A 21,730-nucleotide genomic window follows, 5' to 3' on the forward strand; every position below is an offset into this window, starting at 1 on the left:
CTCACCAGACTTCCCATCATGCTCTTAATACATTGCTGAAATATTTGAGTCAAAGAAGAAGTCTATGAATTAAAGCTCTACTCTCCTGTTCTCCCAGGGGCCCATCAATGTGCATCTGGTTTGTAGCCAATAAACCTCCATGCAGGTGGCATCCCGTCTTTTCTTACATCATCAGGCAAGACAGGGCCTCAATGTCTTTCTACTGAGATGTGGAGCACTTCCATGAAAGATCCAAATGTCAGATGTGTCCCCAGTAGCCAGGCACTTGGCAGAATGGTCACCTGAAAGTTATGCAACCCAGGGATGAGGTGTGGTTCTTGAGGCCCTCTAGACCCTGCTAGCAGAAAAGGGAGTAGGGACACAGAGGAAGGAATCTCTGAAAGTTCCCCTGAGGTAGCCAAATGTATGTAAGAAAGTAGCTGCGAGTGAAAATGAAAGCAAAAATTAAGTTTTTTGCAGTGAATATGTCATAACACAGAACGCTAAGACCCAAATTGCAAATGTTAAGATCCAGAGACCTCTGGGAGTCCATGGCTGGTGTCTAACCTACTAGGATGATGACTTCTGGCCCTATTCTCATGTTCTAAGAGTATAAGCCATTGTTGTATGACTGGTTCCAAGGGGCTGGGGGTGGGCGGAGCCAGAAGGCCACTTATCTATGAAGACATCGTCAGAAGGTGGGAACACGAAATAAGATACCAGCAACTTAAGAGATGGCAAGCACGGGAAGGGTAAAGGCATTCGTTTTACAAACAAATAGCTGAGGCTCAGAGAGGTGAAGGTGTTGACCTGAACGCTGGTACTTCTGGATGGAGGTCTACATCTCACGGTTCCTCCAACAGTCACTAGTTAAGGTAAAAGTGGATGTGATTGATTTGTTGCCTGCGAATTTGCAGCATCTCATGTTATTACTGTCTTCATATTCTTCTTGAATTTTTTAGATGTGTGTGACTGTTATATCTGCATGTGTATCTGGACATCACGTGTATACGGTGACTGAGGAGGCCAGAGAGTATCATAGCTCTGGAGTTACTGGAGTTACACGTTTGTGAGCCACCATGTGGGTGCTAGGAACTGGACCCAGGTCCACTGGAAGAGCAGCCAGTGATCTTAGCTACTTGCCATCTTTCAAATCCTTAATGCCTCTTTGAAAGGGTTGATTGATGATTTCTAAACTGAGAATCTGTTAAACCTGATTTCATTTTCCCTTTAATGCAACAATTAGTGTTTCTCATCTTTAATTCCCCCCAAAAAATCTAATAATCTATATGGGGTAAAGGAAAGAAAGAAAGAAAGGAAGGAAGAAAGGAAGGAAGGAAGGAAGAAAGAAAGGAGGCTAGCTGCAGCACTAGGAATAAAAAAATTACCAATTTAAATTCCATGAAACCAGCTGTAAAAGTTTAAGTTTGTGTTTATAGTTTGACTGTTTTCAGAGAGGCTGAAAGATAGCAAACCTCTCCAATGACCTCTGTCTTCTGTATTTATTCATAGTGATGTGATTCTGGGTAAGAACAAGCCCACATTAGAGATAATTAGTTATCTTTTACTGTTTCGTTCTACTCAAAGAATCTATTGATGTTAACAGGACACAGATCTCCAAGCAGACCTAAAAATACTTTAGCACCCACTCATTCTACTACTCTGGACATTCTTCCTTAAAATATAAAAAATTTCCACAAAATTTCCATGCCATTGGAACCTGCCTCCATAGATTCGGCCAAGCACATGTCAAAATTATTTGGAAAACTAATTGGATTTGTACTGAATGTGTACAGACTTTTTTCTTTGTCACAATTCCTTGAACAATAGTTTATAACAATTTGCTTTGCCGTGGGTATTATAAGCCATGTAGAGCTGGCTTAAGGAGTATAGTTTATATTAAAATGCATTATGTATGATAAACTTGAACATCCATGGATTTTAATGATCAGACCAATCTACTCCTCTTCAAGCGCCAAGGGCCCATTGCACAAGATCTTCTCAAGATGAATTTGGAATGTTCCTCAAAAAGTTCCTGGGAGAGGTAGAGGGTGTAACTTGGTACTAGAGGGCCTGCATCCCACACACAAGGCTACAGGTTCAATACCCATCACCAACAGAAAAATGAGCTCCTGAGAGAAAGGGACATGCCAAGGCAGAGTAAAACTTACAAAAGCCAAACTCAGAAAACAATCACTAACCTTACAATCATAATTTATATGTGATTTGGAAACTGTAAATAATCTTCATGTAGTGACCTACAATCTTACTCATTTTAACACTATCAGTTAAAGTAGCCCAGGTACCCCAGTTTTCCCAGGAAAATTCCCCAATCCCAAGCAAACTGGAAGGATAGTCCTACATCAGTGAAGAATTGACTGTTTCACTTAGAGGCAAGTAGAGAAAAACTGGACATCTAAATAGAGAGACAGTTGCATGAGTTTGAGCTCTAAAGCCACATAGTTAGACTTTATCCTGAATTCAAATCAGCCCAAAGCTCTTGCAAAATACCCATTACAAATCAATTAATTCTTATGTATTGAGGTAAGCTGTCAACTAGAGAAGTTTCTGTTTACATTTGGTTTGGACAAACACACACCTGACCCACATGAAGGAGGAGGTTATAAATTCTCCTGTTTTCATTCCAGAAACTCTTGGAATAAATAGCAGTTATTATGCTGCTACCACAACCCAGCTGAAAAAACAGTTGCTGAATCCAGAGATGTGGAAAGGATTATTTTGGAATTTAATATTATGTTAACCTGTGGTATCATAAAATGGTTGAATACATAGGTCCATTTGATATTGTTCAATCCAATAAGGATGTGTGAAACTGGCAACTAAATTTCACAAAATGTCAGCAGGGTGTGGTGGTACATGATAGGACAGTAGTCCCAGCACTTAGAAGGCTGAGGCAGGAGGACCACAACCGGGAGGCCAGCTGGGCTTCATCGTGAGACTCCATTCCAAATCTTTAAAAAGTACTTCATAAAAATTCATTGGTCAGGAACGCAGCAACCATATTCTGAAGGACATTGCCCTCAAGTCAAGGGGGAAGAAGTAGAATTATGAAAGCCAGAGATACAAGAACCCTAGGCAGCCCCCCCCCCCTGACCCCATGCTTGCATCCCATTCAGGCTGAGGATGATAGGCTGAGGATGATGTCACTTTAACCCTTGAATGGCCCTTTCCAGAAGTCTTGGTTCAACAGCCATAGGTGAAGTATCCAAGCTATGAATAAAGCCACTTCCTCTGTGTGTTCACAGACACCCTCTCTGCCTTGTCACATGAGGGGACAAGCAGTGTAGACTCCAGCCTGAACAGGAGAGAGAACCCCTGCTCCTCCCAGAGCATGTTGGGATGTCCAAGTGGATTCTTATCTTCGAGTTTCAATTCCTTCTGCCTGTGCTTGCCTTCCTCGTTCCACAGTCATTAACAACTTCCCTATGAATATGCATGCTCACAGTATCACACAGATGGGGTTTCCTTGCAAGGTGACCCATTTCAACACAGGCAGCCAAGGCCCTCCTTCACCTGGATGGTAATACCGCTCCAGGTTAAGATGATCATGGCCATCAATGGCTCCCAGTTACAATGTTAATCGGTTGTTAAGACCTTGGGATTAAAAACTCCTGCATTCTAGGCATGACTTTTCACAATGGCCTGCCTCAAATGCTAGACTCTTATGGTCTTTGAACAATAAATGTTCTTAAGATTTTGGTGTGGACATATGCCCTGGAGTGTTTATGTTTCCTTCCCATGTTGATTTTCTGACTTGACTGCATGTCTGAATTCATCCCTGGGTGTGACTCATCCCATCTCATTTATGCTCTCGTAACCACTACCTGCCACATCTTCCTAAGGAGGATTTAAGTTTCCAGAACTTTCTGTGAGATCACACAAAAAGGAAAAGAACATGTCCCTGACATAATGGAAGGAGCTGGCTAGCTCCACTTAGTTTGCTCTAAAATCCCTGTGCCTGCATCCGTGTGTCCATGTGTCTATGTCTGTCTACTCAAACCAGTGCTCACCCAAATCTCTCTTAGAATTTCATATGAGAATTCATCTAATGGAATCATGAGTCATTGGATGAAAACTACAAGTCTATGCTGATTCAAGATACAGGTACACAACAAAACACTCATACACCTGACATAAAAAATACACATACTAGAAAAATACTTTTAAATAACTACCTACGATGTGGGAGGATGACTCATCTGGCAAAGTACTTGCCATGCAAGCACAGGGGCCTGAGTCCAGAACCCATATAAAAATGCCAAGTGTGGTGGCACATGCTTGTAAACGCAATACTGGGGAAGAAGAAACGTCGGGATCCCAGGGCCTCTGCGTGTAGCTCATCTAAGCCTCATTAGAGAGGCCAATGAGAGACCCTGTCTTAAAAGATGCGGATGGTGTTCCAGAGGACACAACTCCCTGTTGTCTTCCAGCTTCTACACACATCTACATACTTAAAACAGATGGACACACCTGCATGCATATATGTGCCCAAACACAGATGAATGTGGGTGTGTGCAGTCGAGCACACAGGCACACACACACACACACACACACACGCCTTTAAAACCCTATGAACCCTTCATCTATGACTTCATTCAACATGGTCATAGCCATGCACGATTTCATTATCCTCATTTTGCAATTTGTGAAACTGAGGCTCGAATGAAGTACACTGTCCTGCCTGTGATCATATAGATATAAAATGATGGATCCAGAATTTGTAGCCAATGTGTTTCTGCTTCACCCCATGAGAGTTAAAAATGGTTGTCAAAGAGTTATGAAAACTCTAAACATGCACAGTACAGTTAATGGACTCGTGCTAAATGTTTTTTATCAAAAGTGTAAAACCAGAAGTGAGAAGCCTGAGTTTTCAGTTTTGAAAGCAGAACTCACATTTTTTTCAGGGACAATTAGACCTGACCTCATTTACATGTGCCATCACAGTATTTGTGAGTCAGACAATCAGTACCAGAGAGCGACCTTCTCATTACCCAAGACTTGAAGCATCTATTCAATTCCCTGTCTACAGACAGGTTTCTTCACTTGAAACCACCCCTAAAATTGATTTGCACAAGAGATTTACTCCCTGCAAGTTGGCAAATGTCAAACCCAGAGGTCTACCAGGTTAGACCATACACCACCACTCCTAGTTTGTGGAAGCCTCTCTGCCATGCCCTTAGAGGATACATAGAGACAAGAAAGATGAAGAGAAAGAACCAATAATGATAGACCACTGCTGTGCCAAATATTTTCAGCAGCCATTAGGCAGAAATATGTTACTCAGAGTCTTATCACAAAGACATATTACAAGGATTAGCATCCATCATCTCCAGCAGCTTAAGAAGCACTGGTTTCGAGTCACCACCCAGCTACCAGCCTTGGAAACCAATCACTTCTCAAGTCCTAACGCACATACCTATAACCTGGAGAGCTTATTAAGATGCAGATTGTGCCCTATTAGCCCTGAGTGGGGCCTGAGAGTATGCATTTCTAACAAAGCCCGGGATGATGCTGAGGGTAATGGTCCAAGCACCACACTTTGAGTGATGGTTATGGATGGTTTCAATCCATTAGCCGTTTGGCAGGTCTCCGCCACTGCATGTCACATCTATGAGCCAGTTTCAAAAGCGGCAGTTTAGACTGAGCTGGATTGATGGCATCATTCGAATCCCATTAACATGGTCTGGGTCAAGCCAAGCTAAACCTTGCAGAGCCCTGGTTAAGGCAGGCCTGGAAGGAGGTTGTTTACCAGGTTCTCACTGAGGGCAGACAGGTCTGGCACTTGAGGAGATTGAACACTTTGTCCCAGTCATCCCTGGGTGTGATGACAGCACACTACAGTTTACTTCTAGTGGAAAGGATGGAAAACCTTTGTCCTGGGTTGTATATTGGGTCAGGCAGCACAGTGAGTACTAAAAGATGTACATCCAGCAGGCTGTTGGCTCACAAGAATTTCCCTGCCCTATTTTCAGAATTGTATCTTTATTCAGGAAGCCAAATTGGCTGAAGTTCTAAAGGAAAAAAAAAAAAACCTCTTAAATCTGTTGGGTTCATTCAGTATAAACCCTTGCCATGCAAAGCCTGATGACCTGAATTTGACCCCAGGTACTACAAAGATGTTCTCTAACATGTATGCATTGGCCACAGCAGGCATGTGCCCATGCTCATACACACAGCATAGCCGCCTCATACTCATGATAATGATAACTAATATTAATAAATAAAAAGTTTTTCTTTGTATTATTTTATTGTGTGGGGATATTTTGTCTATATGCATGTCTGTGCACCACACGTATGCCTGGCACCCATGGAAATCAGAAGAGAGAGTCAGATACCTTGACACTGGAGTTACAGACACGTGTGAGCCACCATGTGGGTGCTGAGAATCAAACTCAGCTCCTCTGAAAAAAACAACTAGTGCTCTTAGCCACTGAGCCAGCTCCCCAGCCCTAAAATCAAATTTTAAAAAACTATGAGATCATGTCCTAATCCACATTAAACTAAATCTTCTTGACTGACTGCATTCACAGTTGTTACTGGTGTCGTTTTTCTGTTTTCAGGAGTTTTATACTGGGGACTGGGTAAATGACTCAGGCTTGTCATACAATCATAAAGACCAGAGTTCAATCCTCGTATCCAACATAACACTGCTGTGTAAACAGCATGCTTATTACCTGCAGTACTGGGGAGGCAGAGACTAGATCTCCAGGGATTAGTGGTGAGCCCCAGGTTCCAGTCAGAGACACTGCCTCCAAAAAACAAGGTGGGCACCGAAGAGATGGCTCAATGGATGAACACTTGCCAAGCAAGCATGAGGACCAGAGTTTGGATCGCCGACACTCACATAATAAAAACAAATAGCAGATGATGTGACCTGCCTGTAACCCCAGAGTTCAGAAGCCAGACAGGAAACCTCTGGGACAAGTTGGTTAGAATCAGCAAGTTCCAGGTTCTGTAGGACAGCCTGCTTAAGTATACAATGTAGACAGCAACTTAGGGAGACATCTAACATTGATCACTGGCTTCCACATACACTCTCATACGTGCATGTACCTACACACCTCAGAACATGAAGGCACACACACACACACACACACACACACACACACACACACACGGAGTATATAGTGCTTGAGAAATGACACACAAGGTTGACCTGTGGCTTTCACACAGATGTATACACTGGTGCATGTACATCACACACACACACACACACACACACACACACACACACACACACACACACGTTTACAATTGGAACAGGTACATTTGCAATAATGAGCCTGAGAGAAACAGTTACTATGCACCCACCTCATGCCTCCTACAAAGCCAGTTACTACAAGGAAGACAAAATAAGGGATTCCTCAAGTTCAGAGAAGGAAATTAAAATACAGACTGGTCCCTGATTCCTGTCACCCAGCATCATGACGTAATCCTAATAATCACTACCTTCACGGATATCATGATGAGGACATGATTTAAGCTGGGGGAAACACAGCATGTCTGTTCAATAAAGCTCTTTCCACCCTTTTGAATTTTCTCCCACACTCAGCAAAAACTGCAGGAGACCACCTGTGACCTGTGACTGTGCGCCCAGTTCTACACATCCCACCTCACACCCTCCCCAAACATTCAGGCATCCGGGCAGCACCAACCCCTAGCGAGCCTCAGCTTGTTTTTCCAGCAAGCTTCACTCATCACCGGAAGAGCAGGTTTGCCACGCAAACTGCCTTAATGTGGGCTTTGCAGACACCACTTCTGGGTTGTTATTAGTGTCCTCGGAAAATAATAATCAGCTGACAGACCAAAGAAGGACATTCCGAGAAAACGCACTGTTGCAAAATGCGTGCGCTTTTATTTCTTTTTCTTTTTTCATTTACTCAAAGAATGGGCTAGTTTGTATCTAATGCACGAGAATGACACTTACCCAAAATCTGATGAATACACTTAGCTACAGGGCTAAAAGTTGGGGAACGTAGGACACTTTAAGGCTGGCAGCTGTGTGGGAATGTGGGCCTCTAGCTTTTATTGCAGATGCGGGAGGCTGAGCCAATAGCAGGCAGTCTTACTGTGACCACGTTTTTGGCTGAGCGTCTCATTCACTCTCCTATCCTTCTCCCTGTGGTTAGAACGTTCTCAATAGGCCAGGAATGGGGAGTATATGACAACATTCTAGTCTTTGCGCTCCCGTCCTACCCACAGGACTTCAGTCAGCCAGAAGCCAAGAGAGACCCAAGACCTAACTCTAATCCAACCCAAGGAAACTTTTTCAGCAGGTGTACGGAGTCGGTCCACGCCCGCCACATAGAGCAGAAGGGGGAATAAGTTCCCCGGTTAACAAGTCACTGCCTGCTATCCATCTCCACGACAGCAAAGGGCTAAAACCACATCTTCAAGCAGCTCCTTCTCAGCCATCACCCAATGGCCAAGCAGAGCGGCGAACCTGTGCCTCCCAACAAGACAGAACCCTGTCCAGTGTCCAAAGCCTCGGAGAAAAGGACCCACAGACACCGGAAGTGAAGGGACTCACAGAGTTCGAGTGTGGGGCTGGAAGCCTAAAGCTTTGTCCACCTTCGTGTCTTCCTGTTAGGGGACTGAAGGACTCCTTTGGAAGTCTGTAAAGGTCGGAACTCCTTTGAGTTGTCTAAAGCTGTCTGAACCTTAAGATGCTATTGCTCCAAGACTGCACTTGGAGAACTGCAGTTTTAAAACCTAGTTAATTAGTAAAAAAATAAAAAAATCGGATATGGTCAGAGACAGGATAGAAAGGCAGGATGAATTAAGGGTACATGAGAAGGAAAAGAAGCCCCTCCGCTTGAAATGTAGTCCTGTTCCCCATTGGCTGAAAGTCAAACACACACCAAAACAAAACAAAAACAAAAACTTGAACAGAACTGATAAAGCCAGATTTACGCAGAGATAATTCTAGTTTTCCTAAAGATACATCAAACAGGGATTTAAAAAACAAATGTCAAACAAGGATGTGAAAAGCCAAATTGTTTAAAACCTTGGCTTTAACCGTGTTAGCATTGCTCCTGTCCCAACATGTGGTGATGAGGGATATCCTTCTATACATATGTTTCTCTTAGTGGTTGATGAATAAAACACTGTTTGGCCAATAGCCAGTAGAGGAGAGAAGGTAGATGGGACTAGGAGATGAGGAGAATTCTGGGAAAAGTAGACAGAGAGAAACCAGGAGCATCACCTTGTAGCCGCCAAAGGAGTAACAGGTCCTGGCATTTTCTGGTAAGCCAAGACCTTGTGGAAATACTTAGATTAATAGAAATTGGTTAATAATTAAGACAGAGCTAGCCAATAAGAAGCTCTAGCCATTGGCCAACAATTTTAAAATTAATATAGCATCTCTGTGTGTTCACTTGGGGCTGAAGCAGTGGGACCTGGCAGGACAAGAAAATCCAGCAACAATGTGGCATAAAACTGCATTATAATTTCATTTATAAAACAAAATCCCTTGAGATAAAGGACATAAACAAACCAGCTCCTATCTCTGTTCATAACTCTAAAAATTGGCGTCATTGTTATTCCCTGTTGTCACATTATACAGCCATTGTAAAGACACCTAAGGCTGACTCCCGAGAAGGGTTACACCACACTTAGATATGTTCTGTCCTTTTTTTCGGGGGGGGGGGGGGAGTCTCTCTTTCTAAATACCGATGCTTAAACCTAAATCGAATGCTATCTCTCATTTATACAAAATAAACTCACTAACTGTCAGTGGTCCAGGGACATGTTTCTGGGGTCCTATAACAGAGGATCAAGAATCCCTGGGATACTCTCTTCCTGGCCCTGGTACCTTCAGTCATCTGATATTTGCATGAAATCACCTAAGGAGACGAAAATCTCATCTGCTGCCTTCAGGATTTTTCTTTCTCTTGGTCACTTCTCATTTTCTTCCCTCGATAGTCAGCCCCAAGACAGTGTCCTTCTCCCTAGAAGGGAAGGAATGCATAACCTTTTGCTGCCAGCATCAGAAATGGACAGAGAAGTTCCCAAAGGGGAGAAGAGAGATCTAAAGTGCAGGCAGCCATTGCTGTGGCTAGTTTCCCACTGGGAAAGAAACATGCTGCTCGGAGGCAGGGTACAAAAGAAAGACAGGTTTTCAGAAGTCAAGCAGTACACAGAAAGGTTCCCCAGGACCCCAACAGCCACCCCTTCTCTAAGTCCTGGCTCCCTGTAAGACCCCTTGTCGGAGAGCATTTCAACCTGGCATTTGTGTCCCGGAGGCATCCAGGGTTCATATGCATCTTTCAACAGATCAAAAGGCAAAAGAAAAATGTTCTTGGATCGACTCCTAGAGAAATCTCACACCAGATTTTCCTGGGATATTTCAGGCCAGTCAGTGCCTGCTATTTTATGCTGCAGCATCGTTCTTTTCAAGCGTGGATTAAATGATGTGATGAATGGAAAGATTACAAGTTCACAGTTCCAGCAGCACTGGCTTTTAAGGCTTCCTGTGCTTGGGGACCTTTGTCTTTTGTGCCTTCATGTAAGGCAGACAGAGCTCAAGAGACTGCTAAGCAGAGGAGTGACACTTGATGGGGATGTTATAAGGGGGGCTTGGCACCAGGACGGAGCTGAACTAGAGGGATCTGATCACTGTCTTCCCAATTAGAAGAGTTCCCACTTTCATTACAGAGGGTTGGGAGTCACCATGTGGTTTCTGGGCATTGAACTCAGGTCCTCTAGAAGAGTAGCCACTGCTCTTGACCTCTAAGCCATCTCTCCAGCACCCAGAGTTTCCATTACAAATAGAGTAAATTAATAGCTAGATAGGAGGTACTAACTGATTTGAACATCCTTCGATGTCTGTAGGTCAGAGAGTGGCCAAAGTAGGCATAAAGTTTGTTAAGACACAACTTTGACACCCATTTATCTACGAATCATCTATGACAGGTCCTGCAAGGGCCTAGTTACAGCACTGTTTCTTTGACCACAGAGATTTTTAAATAGTATTTACCACCAGGGACCAGGTGTGGTGGCTCATGCCTACCATCTCTGTCTTCAGGAGTCTGAGACTTAAGAATCACTCCAAACCTGAGGCTGGGCTACAAAGTGACATCATGAGTTCCAGGCCAGATTGGGCTACAGAGTTAAACCCTGTTTCAAATATGTATGTATGTATGTAGGTAGGTAGGTAGGTAGGTAGGTAGGTAGGTATACACACACACACACACACACACACACACACACACACACACACACACACGGAAAAGAAAAATTACCACCAGGCCTTTAACTTTTGCAGAAAAAGATTCCTGACCTCTGCTGTGGATGGAAGAGCAGGACAAACTGGATTAAAATTACATCAGGAATAATTAGGCCTTGGGAAAAGTGGACCATCCCTTAGTAAAGCAGGGAGGGCTTCGATCCTTCACAGCCTACTAAATGGAAGCAACCTGAAGGGTTTAGAATTGGTATAATCACTTAAAAGATTGAAAAATGTCTGATCCAGTCTCCTCACTCCACCACTTCCTAGCCCTGCTGCTGACCAGTGACGACAAAAAAAAAAAAAAAAAAAAAAAAAAAAAATTAAATTACTCAAAGAGATCGTTTACAGTTTTCAAACTATGCAGTTCCTCCAATTCTTTTCCAGATTCGTGGTCAACTGTTGCTCGTCATGGTGTTTTTCGCAAGACGCTAATTTGAGCAGAGTAAAAAGGTTAAGAGGTGAGTCAGAAACTGGATTTGTTTTTCACCCAGGAGCCTTCAGGGGGTTGATTCAGGTTAGCTTCTGTTGGAGAGAAAGAGCAAGAGCGACCCCTGCTGGTCACAGAGGCAGTGCACACCTTTTCCTTCAACGAGGTGCAAATTTGAAGATCACATGAAAGACCATCAAACACATTCTCTACCCAAGGGATTACACAGAATTGAAATTTAAGCATCTTGTATTAGACATAGAGCAAAGAACTACCAGCCTACAATACACACTTCCAGAGAAGCTAGGAAACAAGGAGGACCCTAAGAGAGACATACATAGTCCCCTGGAGAAGAGGAAAGGGACAAGATCTCCTGAGCAAATTGGGAGAACGGGGAGGGGGTGGGAAAAGGAGGATGGGGGGGAGACTGAGTCGGGGGAAGAATAGAGGAGAGCAAGAAAAGAGATTCCTTAATAGAGGGAGCCATTATAGGTTTAAAAAGAAATCTGGCATTAGGGAAATGTCCCAAGATCTACAAGGATGACCCCAACTAAGAATCTAAGCAATAGTGGAGAGGTTATCTTAAATGCCCTTTCCCTATAATGAGACTGGTGACTACCTTAAATACCATCCTAGAGCCTTCATCCAGTAAACTGATGGAAGCAGAAGCAGACACCACAGTTAAGCACTGAGCTTAACTGGAACCCAGTTTTACAGAGGGAGGAGGAATGAACAAAGGGGTCAAGACCGTGCTGGAGAAACCCACAGAAACAGCTGATGTGACCAAGTGAGGCCAAACAAAAATCAGTGATAAAGCTGGAGAACCAGCAGTGGACTGAACCAAGCCCTCTGAATGTGGATGCCAGTTAGGAGGCCTGGGCAGCCTATGGGACCTCTGACAGTGAAACCAGTATTTATCCCTAGTGCACAAATGGACTTTGGGAGACAACTCCCCATGAAGGTATACTCTCTCAGCCCAGATACACAGAGGAGGGCCTAGGCCCTGTCCCAAATGATGTGACAGACTTTGATGACACCCCATGGAAGACCTCACCCTCCCTGGGGAGTGGATGGGGGAGTAGGATGGGTGGGTCGGTGGAGGGCCTGGGAGGATGGGAGGGAGATGGAACTGGGATTCATATGTAAAATAAGATCGTTTCTAAATTAAATAAATATTTTATAAAAAAAGAAATTTAAGCGTCTTGTACCATGTGCATGATGGCGAACAATGGCCACCAGGACATCACCGGGCCTCCTGTTATGTCTATCAAGCCAGCATGACACCACCTCATGGAACATAAAGTCCTATGACAATGAGCAAACACATTATCACCTATTTGAACTGGAATTCTGGCCAAAGGTCTTTGCCAAAATGAATGGAACCTTATGAAATGGCAAGTGTTTCATCCCTTTGAGTCATAATGAGGGCGATTTCAAAAGGCTCCACTCAGCATAGTTAGCCCATCAACAAATCACAGAGCTAGCCAGGACAATGAGAAGGCATGAAGTCAGGGGCAGGCATCCTTTATTCCCTGGTGGACACAGTGACTGAAAGCAAGGGGTATAAGACACAGAATCTCTGGACTCACAATGTGTAAAGGGTATCCTCTGAACCCATCTGACTGGAGAATAAGACAGCAACTTGCAGTCACTTACACACACACACACACACACACACACACACACACACACTTAGGGCCACTCGGCTCCATGGGCTTATTTTCTTTTAGCACTAGTAACTCGTGGAAAAGAAATCTTTTGGGGGAGTTGACTGACCTTGAACTCACTGAGATCCGCCTGCCTCTGCCTCCCAAGTGCTGGGTGCTGGGATTAAAGGCACATGCCACCACCACCCAGACCTGGAAAAGGACATTTAAAGCTGTGCTCTTACGGTTCCTTCACTCTCTGAGAGCAAACAGAACGATGATGTTTGCTAACAGGCAGAGATGAAAACACAGGTGACTGGAACCATAAGGACTCTATGGTGACTATGCTACACAGGTCAGTGGCCACTGAGGCCTGGCAAAAATAGGCACAGTCCTTAGACAGCACTACAGGGACAGGGACTTCTGATTCCAAAGTGGGAGAACCCAAAAACCAATATTGCTGAAAAGGTGAAGTAAGACTTGGGCTCATCCGTGTGTCTGAGTTCTGCAACAAAATCCATGTGACTCTGGCTTTCGTGACCCTGGTGGCCTACATCAAACTCGTTCCCACTGGCCCATTTTCAGAGGACTGTCAATCCCAGGAAACATTTAAAGTGCAATACTAAGATAATGAATAAAGGACAGCAATCACTCAACACTCTTAATAAGCTTGGCCGGAGATTGGAGGCTAGCCTAGACCAATCTGAGGACAGATGGGGAGGAGAAATGGAGTCCATGCCTTGAATGTATCCAATACTTTGATGTGTTTGCTTGAAATGTCTAAAGTGACTTAAGACCACAGTTCCTGGGTTCAGGGGCACAAAGTAGCATGGTTTCTCCTTCCTTGAATTTGAAAACTGACTAAATCCATCGTCCTGTGCAGAAGCAGCACACAGTCCATGACTGACATGACTTCAGCCTGAAGCATCTCTCTGAACTACCCCAGAGAATCCGGTGTGGTTGACAGCTGAGAATCAATGGGTGAGGGTTTCCTCGTGAGGCTGCAGATGGAAAGGAGAGAATCCTGGGGCTGACACCTACCAGCTACCAAAGCAAAGCAGAGAAGCATGGAGCCAGCAGAGGGAGCCAGAGCTAAGCACTTACAAAAGCCAGGACTTAAGACTTGAGAGCCCAAAGGATTCCCAGTAACAGCGTGGCCCTAAGTCTCTTGTTCCAAGATCTATTCTTTCCCAAAACAAATCTGATGTGGATAATTGTTTTGTGCTTTGTCCACAGAAACAAGCAATCAAATGTCTTATCTAGAGGAAGGAGCATAACAAGACACATTTTATTTGTGTGTGTGCAGATGTTTGGCTTTTTCATACAATGTATTTTGACCATATTTTTTTACTGCTCTCCCAAATTTTCCTGGACCTTTCTACCTCACTACTCAACCAACTTTATGTCCTTTCTCTCTTAAAATAGATAAATAAATAAGTATGGTAAGTATATAGATAAAATAAAGACAAAAGTAACATGGCACTGACTTCATGTTGGCCAGCTACTCCTGAGCATGAGCCCTGTGCAGGAGTGTGCTTGGTATACCCAGTGTCACTCCACTGGAGAAAACTGACTTGTCCCTCTCCCTACAGATATCAGTTGCAAATAGCTTCTTGGTTAGAACTTGTCCTCGCTTCCCCTTCTCCCTGCTGGGACTGGCAGGATAGATTTTTGGGTTTTTTGGTTTTTGGTTTTTGGTTTTTTGGTTTTTTGTTTGTTTGTTTGTTTGTTTTTTGGTTTTTAGAGACAGAGTTTCTCTGTGGCTTTGGAGCCTGTCCTGAAACTACCTCTTGTAGACCAGGGTGGTCTCGAACTCACAGAGATCCGCCTGCCTCTACCTCCCGAGTGCTGGGATTAAAGGCGTGTGCCACCACTGTCCGGCTGGCAGAATAGATTTAAATTGGTAATAGATATCACAAAAACAGAAAATGTTTTCTTTTCTTTCGTGCGTGTGCGTGGATGTGTGTGCGCGCACAGATACCAGGATATTGAAGAATACAGTTGCATGTGTATGTGTATGCATGTGGAGAGTGTCATTCCTCGGGCTTCTTTTTGTTTGAGTTGGCATCTCTCACTGGCCTAGAGCTGCCATTAGGCCAGGCTGGTTGGCCAGCAAGCCAAAGGGATGGGCCTGTCTCCACATCCACAGCACTGGGATTACATGCATGTAACACCATAGCATGATTTTTAAAGATAGGTGCTGGGGATCGAACTTGGGTCCTCATGCTTGCGAAGCAAACACTACCACTGAGCCATCTTCCCAGCCCCAGAGAAAAGACTTTTATTGGGGAGAGGGAGGCTTCTTCTTTAAGACAAATCAATAAAGCTCCCCACTCCCTCCCTCCCTCCTTCCTTCTCTGTCTGTCCCTCTGTCTGTGTGTGTGTGTGTGTGTGTGTGTGTGTGTGTGTGTGTGTGTGTGTGTGTGTGTGTGTGTCTGTCTGTCTGTCTCTCTCTGTCTCTCTCACACTCTCTCTCTCTCTCTCTCTCTCTCTCCCTCTCTCTCTCTCTCTCTCTCACACACACACACACACACACACACACACACACACCCCTTTGGCTCTGTGTTCACAGGCTCCATAGTTCTGCAAGACCCCCTATAGCCCCTTTATTGAAATGTAAAATATTAACCCAATCTTTAGCTAGCCTGTAATTATGGGGCACACTCTGAAAGTGCCGAGCTGTGTTCCTTTAGAAGCTGTTAGTGTTCCATTTGTTCCATTTGTAAGATGGAAAGGGTATCACCAATGTGCCTTGGCCAGTTACTACACTTTATACTCTTACTCAGTCAACACCTGTGTGGACAAAGGTCCATCCTCCAACTTCCTGTAGTAGGATCTAAGAAGCACAGAGCCAGGTACAGCTGTTCATAAAAGGCTCCAGTCCATTCACAAGGGAAGCATTATCATTATGCTGTTGTCCAGCACACCCTCACCCCAAGATCAGTCTGCCATAGAATGACTCAGGGCACACGAGATCAGACCTTCAATGGGAGGGAAGACTTGACAAGGCATTCTTGTAAGGACTGTGAAAGCTACACCAATATTAAATAACAATCTCTTGTGACATCTGGCAGACGTGGCCTGTGCCATTATCCTCCACCGCCTGCCTTTGTCTCTGCTCATCCTTCCTTTAGCCCAGTGTTACTGATTTGGGAGTAGGGCTTGTTGAGACAATGTCTCTCGGTGTGGCCCAGGATGCCCTTTAGTTCTAAACCCTCTTGCTTCCACCTCCCAAATTCTAGGATTACTAATATGTATTGTGACACCTGGAAAGACTGATTTTTTTTAATTGAAGTAAAAGTTATGTTACTGACATAAACCGTTTTTCTTATAGAGTCTTATGATTTTAATTGTATACATTTCTTGGGTACAGAATGTGTACTTAGTACATAATGACCAAGTTAGAGTATTTACCATTTATATCTCCTTGAATTCTTTTTTTAATTTCTCTGGGAAACTCAACAAAAGCCCCAATGCCAATGGTTGAATATTTCTTTATAAGTTGTTGATCAAGGAGATCTCAGAGACCACCAAAACAGTATATGGTTGCCTTATTGCAGAATACACCACACATACAGGATGCATGATGCAGAGAAATCATCTAAAACTAAGCTGCAAGCTTCCTCCCCACCTGATAGTTTCCTAGCCCCTGGGGATACTTTGCTACGAGGAGAGAAATCGGTGCTCTGACCCAACTGTGAGTCCTACAATTCAGGAGACTAATCTGCCAAGCAGAAGTGTAGACATGTTCACTAGCACATTGCTGTTAAGAGGATAACCCTCTGTTCTTTCATTGGATTTTAGAGCCGCTACATAGACAGGAACTCCTGCCTGGTTCTGTAAATCTGGCCAAAAACCCATGGCAGGGGAGAATGTAGGTCCTAGGAAGGAACTGAATGCTGTCACTTAGCTAAACTGATGGTATTGAGTTGACACCTAAATATCTATGTTTGTGCCCATAGACAAACACTACTCTCAGTCTTAATGGGGGAAGCCTTTCTTCCTAGTAAACAATGGGAAATGCAGAAACTCATAGATGCGCAAGATGCTGAGAATAAGTGGCAGACGAGTGCTCAGCCCTAATCAAGACATTTCCACCACCCACTCCAAGGCTCAGGAGAGGGGGTAGAAAGAACCTAAGAGCCGGAAGACAGAGAGAAGAGCTGCAGAATGTTAGCTTCTGGGTACAACTCAGCTGCTGCAGTCATGGGCTCGTAGCAGCTGTGGATGCTTGCACTAGACCCGGCCACAGTCAGGCATGGATGGAGGAAGGACTGGGTGTGGGGAGGCCTTCCCCTCACCGCTGAACTACTTGCTCCTAATAGTTTGGGGAGGAGAGAAATCACTGCCTTTGGTTGTGTAACTATCAGTGGGCCCAGGGGCTACTTCCCATCCAAGGGTTACAAAGATGACCCTGGCTGAACTAAATGGTTCACAAAATAAAACCCAAAACCATGAAGCTTGAAAAGGACTAGTAGAGATAGGAAGTATTGTTGGTAGGAATGAAAGGGGAATAAGAAAGGCTAGAGAGAGAGAGAGTAATCCAAGTACATTATGGAATTATCAAACGATAAAATTAATCAATAAAAAGCATAATAAATTCCGATTGATGCCTTTATGAAGAACTAAGACTTTCTTTTAGACAAAGCCTCTCTATATAGCCCAAATTGACCTCAAACTTCCTGTCTTCCTGCCTCAGCCTCCCAGGTATTAGAATTAGTAGGTGTGAGCCAGTGCCCAGTGTTGCCAAAAAACTCTAATGATCAGGGGCTGGATGGAAGGGAGATGTGCAGAGCAGGGGCAAGAAGGAAAAGCAGCTAGGTTCCCAGAGTCTCCTGCTGTACCAAGAACCAGCACCAGGCAGGAATTCCTGTCTATGAAGCAGATCTAAAACCCTGCCTTGACTTGGGAGGTGTTGGGGTTCTCACCCTAAGTCATTGCTAGTACACCCTTTAGTTTTCTTTCAAATCTGTGTGTATTTTGCCACTGATACCACTGTACTCCTTGCCGTGGCTGAAAATTTTTTAATGATATATTTTTAAAGGGGGTGTCTGTGGATTTTAAACCTGCACCTATCATGTGTGGTCTCTATGGCTGGTGAATTCCTGCATGGACAAACATCATCAGGTTCTAAGGTCACACAGAATAAACTCCACAGTTGTTACAGGACACACCTGGCTGTAGCTCCTGCTTCTGCCTTCCTCCCCTCCCACCCCACCTACTTCCCCTTAGCACCAGCAATGGGCCAGGGTGCTGCACCCACACACTCATACTCCAGACTTTGCACCAGGAACTTCTCTGACCCCAGACTTCATGGCTCTTCCTTGGCAGCTTTCATCCAAATGCCCTTTACTGTCTGAGTTAGCCCTGGCCTCATTGCTCGTAAAAGGGTGTCCTCACCAGCCCTTTCATGTGTGTCCTCTGAGTCACTCTCTTCCCTTCTAGCCTCCTGCCCCCAAGCTAGGCTCCATGGGGCACACACCTGTTTTTTCACTACTGTATTCCCAGTGTCTACAGCAAAGCAAGATGCACATTTACATTTATTTATTTATTTATTTATTTATTTATTTATTCTTATTTGCCAATTGTGAGTGAATGAACATCAAATTTCCCGCAGGTTGCTCCTAAAAAAGCAGTAGTCCTTGTCTCTTACTCCTGAATCATCTTCTCCAAAGTCTTTTGTCTATTCTGGTGCTAACCCACATATTTCTTTTTTTTATTTTTTATTAGTTCAAATTAGAAACAAGCTTGCTTCACAAGTCAATCCCTTCTCCCTCACTCTCCCCTCCTCCCAACCCCCCAACCCCTCCACCTCACCCCCCTCTGCTCCCCAGGGAGGGAAAGGCCCTCCATGGGGTAACCTACATATTTCTAAATAAAATGCATGCTAGTTACATGGTAAGACCCTACTGCTGAAGACACCATATATGTCAGCTGCAGGCCATAGAGAAATCAACCTCAACTGGTCAAGAAAATTTCCTCCCTGAACCCTAGGTTTCATTGGGAGAGGGTGCCATGCAGGACACTGGAAGAGAAAAGAAATTAGCAGTCTTACACAGTGCTGGAAACCCGCCCCCCCATGTTAGAATATCAACCTCACAAGTGAAACAGTTTCATGACTGCTATGTAGGTAACCAACTGCTTTTGGATTGGATTTGAGGCCTGCTCCACGGGAAGGAATTTGTGCCTGTTACTATAAAACTTCTCAAAATCTCATGGCTGGGAAGGTCATAAGCCCTTGAGTGTTCACCCTAAATGGAACATCTATATTGACACTCAACCACCACTACCCCCAAGGCTCAGGGAACATTGCAGCTGAGGGGGAGGAAAGAATGTATGAGCTGGAGGATGGGGTGGAGGGAATTTCTGTATTCTGGACATGATGCAAATGTTACACTCAGGAATTCACAGCTGCTAGGGTTCCTGGTACAAGATCAAACCAGTCAAAATTCCATTATGGATGGATGTCTTAGTTACTTTTCTGTAGCTGTGACCAAGTACCATATCCAAGACAACTAATAAAAGGAAGAGTTTATTGGAGCTTACAATTTCAGAGGGAGAGTCATTGACTGATATGGTGGGGAGCATGGTAGATGAAAGCTTACATCTAATCCACAATAATGAGGCAAAGAAAGGGATAACTGGGGATAATCCGGACTTTTGAAACCTTAAATCCCACCCAAATGACACACCTCCTCCAACAAGGGCATACCTCCTAATCCTGCCCAAAGAGTTCCACCAACTGGAAAACAAGCATTCGAGTATATAACCTTAATGGGGCCAGTCTCATTCAAACCACTACAATTGTAGGAGGGGTTCACAAGTCCCCATTTCTAGCTGAGACGCTATTGGCAGTTGATGGCTACTGGGGAAAGAAAAGTCAGTCTTCCTTAGGGGTGTGGCCACTTGTAAATCACCCTTGCTCCAATGCACAACCACACACATATGGGTACCCGGATGGGACTCGGCAGATCACCAAAGTGGGGGGAGATAAAGTTAGGAAGGGGAGTAGAGTGTGTTGGAGGAGTGAAAATAAGCAGGGTATAGATATGGTCAAAATACATTGAATACATGTGTAAAATTTGTCAAAGGATAAGATTTAACACTGTATTTAAGCAAACAGATGTTTGCACTGCTATTTCTTGACATGAAAGACCTAAATTCCTATCCTGGAAGATGACAATATAGGATTCTTAAACCACCCAACACCTCCAGCCGCCACTTCTCTACCTAAGGTATGATCACAGCAGAATGTGTGAGAGTTCCTGTGTGTGTGAATGTATGCCTGGGTATAGGTTCATGAATTTGTGTATGTATGTGTGTAGTAGTGCATGATGTAAGAAGAAGATAGGCATACAAGGGATAGGAATGTCATTGGTTACTTTTATTGAGGGGAAATCACTTACATGAGAAACCGATAACCCAAGTCAGCGCTCTGAGCATCCAGTCTCAGCAGCTCTCCAAGGCCCAACCAGAACCCCAAGAGAGAGTTTGGGGTGCTCTCGCCTCCCCAGTCCTATATCCCGCACTCCCCATATACACCTGTGACCATGCCCAAATGGGTGTGGTCGGCGCTCCAGGTACCTAGTAAGATCTCTCCATACAGTATGTAGCATGTGTGAGTTCACCCATGTACCTGTATATGTTATATATGCATGAATGTGTGTGTGTGTGTGTGTGTGTGTGTGTGTGTGTGTGTGTGTGTGTGCATGTAAATAATAAGAAATGAATGAGATCTGTGGTGTGATATTTATCCCCAAGGCTACATTGCCCGCTCCTCTTTCCCATGTCCACCTGACCACCTGGCTACTCACTCTCTATTGAACACTGAATGGGAATATTGACCCATCCAGCTTCATTTGGGCATCTCTCCTCTGGGTTGTCACATCTTTTCATCAGCACATATTGATTTCTAGTTATTGATTTCTTTATTAGCTAATTTCTCCCATGAGTCAGCAGCCTCCTTATAACACAAACTATCTGAGAGATTTGGGGACACCAATGTCTCTCACAACATCAGACTGGTTACAATAGGTTCCCCGACATCTTTGAGTAAAGAGCACAGAGCCCTTCCTACTGCTGTGAGAGAGATGCCCTTCCTATAGCAGGCAAGCCCCATGGCCAGCCACCATCACAGTGACAAAGTGTGATTCCATTGTCTCTCCCTTCACTATGCTCTTCCTCGGCTTCAGCAATCGCAAGTCATTTCATGTACTTTTTTTTCAATACTTTTTCTGTCCCCTTCCACATTTAACCCTCTCTCAAATAAATAGTGTGTGTGGTTGGAGAGATGATTCAGCAGTTAAGAGCACTGGCTGTTGCTCTTCCAGAGGACCTGGGTTCAGTTCCCAGCACCTACGTGGTGTCTCGCAAGCATCTGCTAACTCAAATTTCAGGGGATCCAATGCCCTATTCTAGCTTCCTCAG

This window comes from Cricetulus griseus, chromosome 7 (assembly GCF_003668045.3).
Source record: "Cricetulus griseus strain 17A/GY chromosome 7, alternate assembly CriGri-PICRH-1.0, whole genome shotgun sequence".
Taxonomy (NCBI): domain Eukaryota; kingdom Metazoa; phylum Chordata; class Mammalia; order Rodentia; family Cricetidae; genus Cricetulus; species Cricetulus griseus.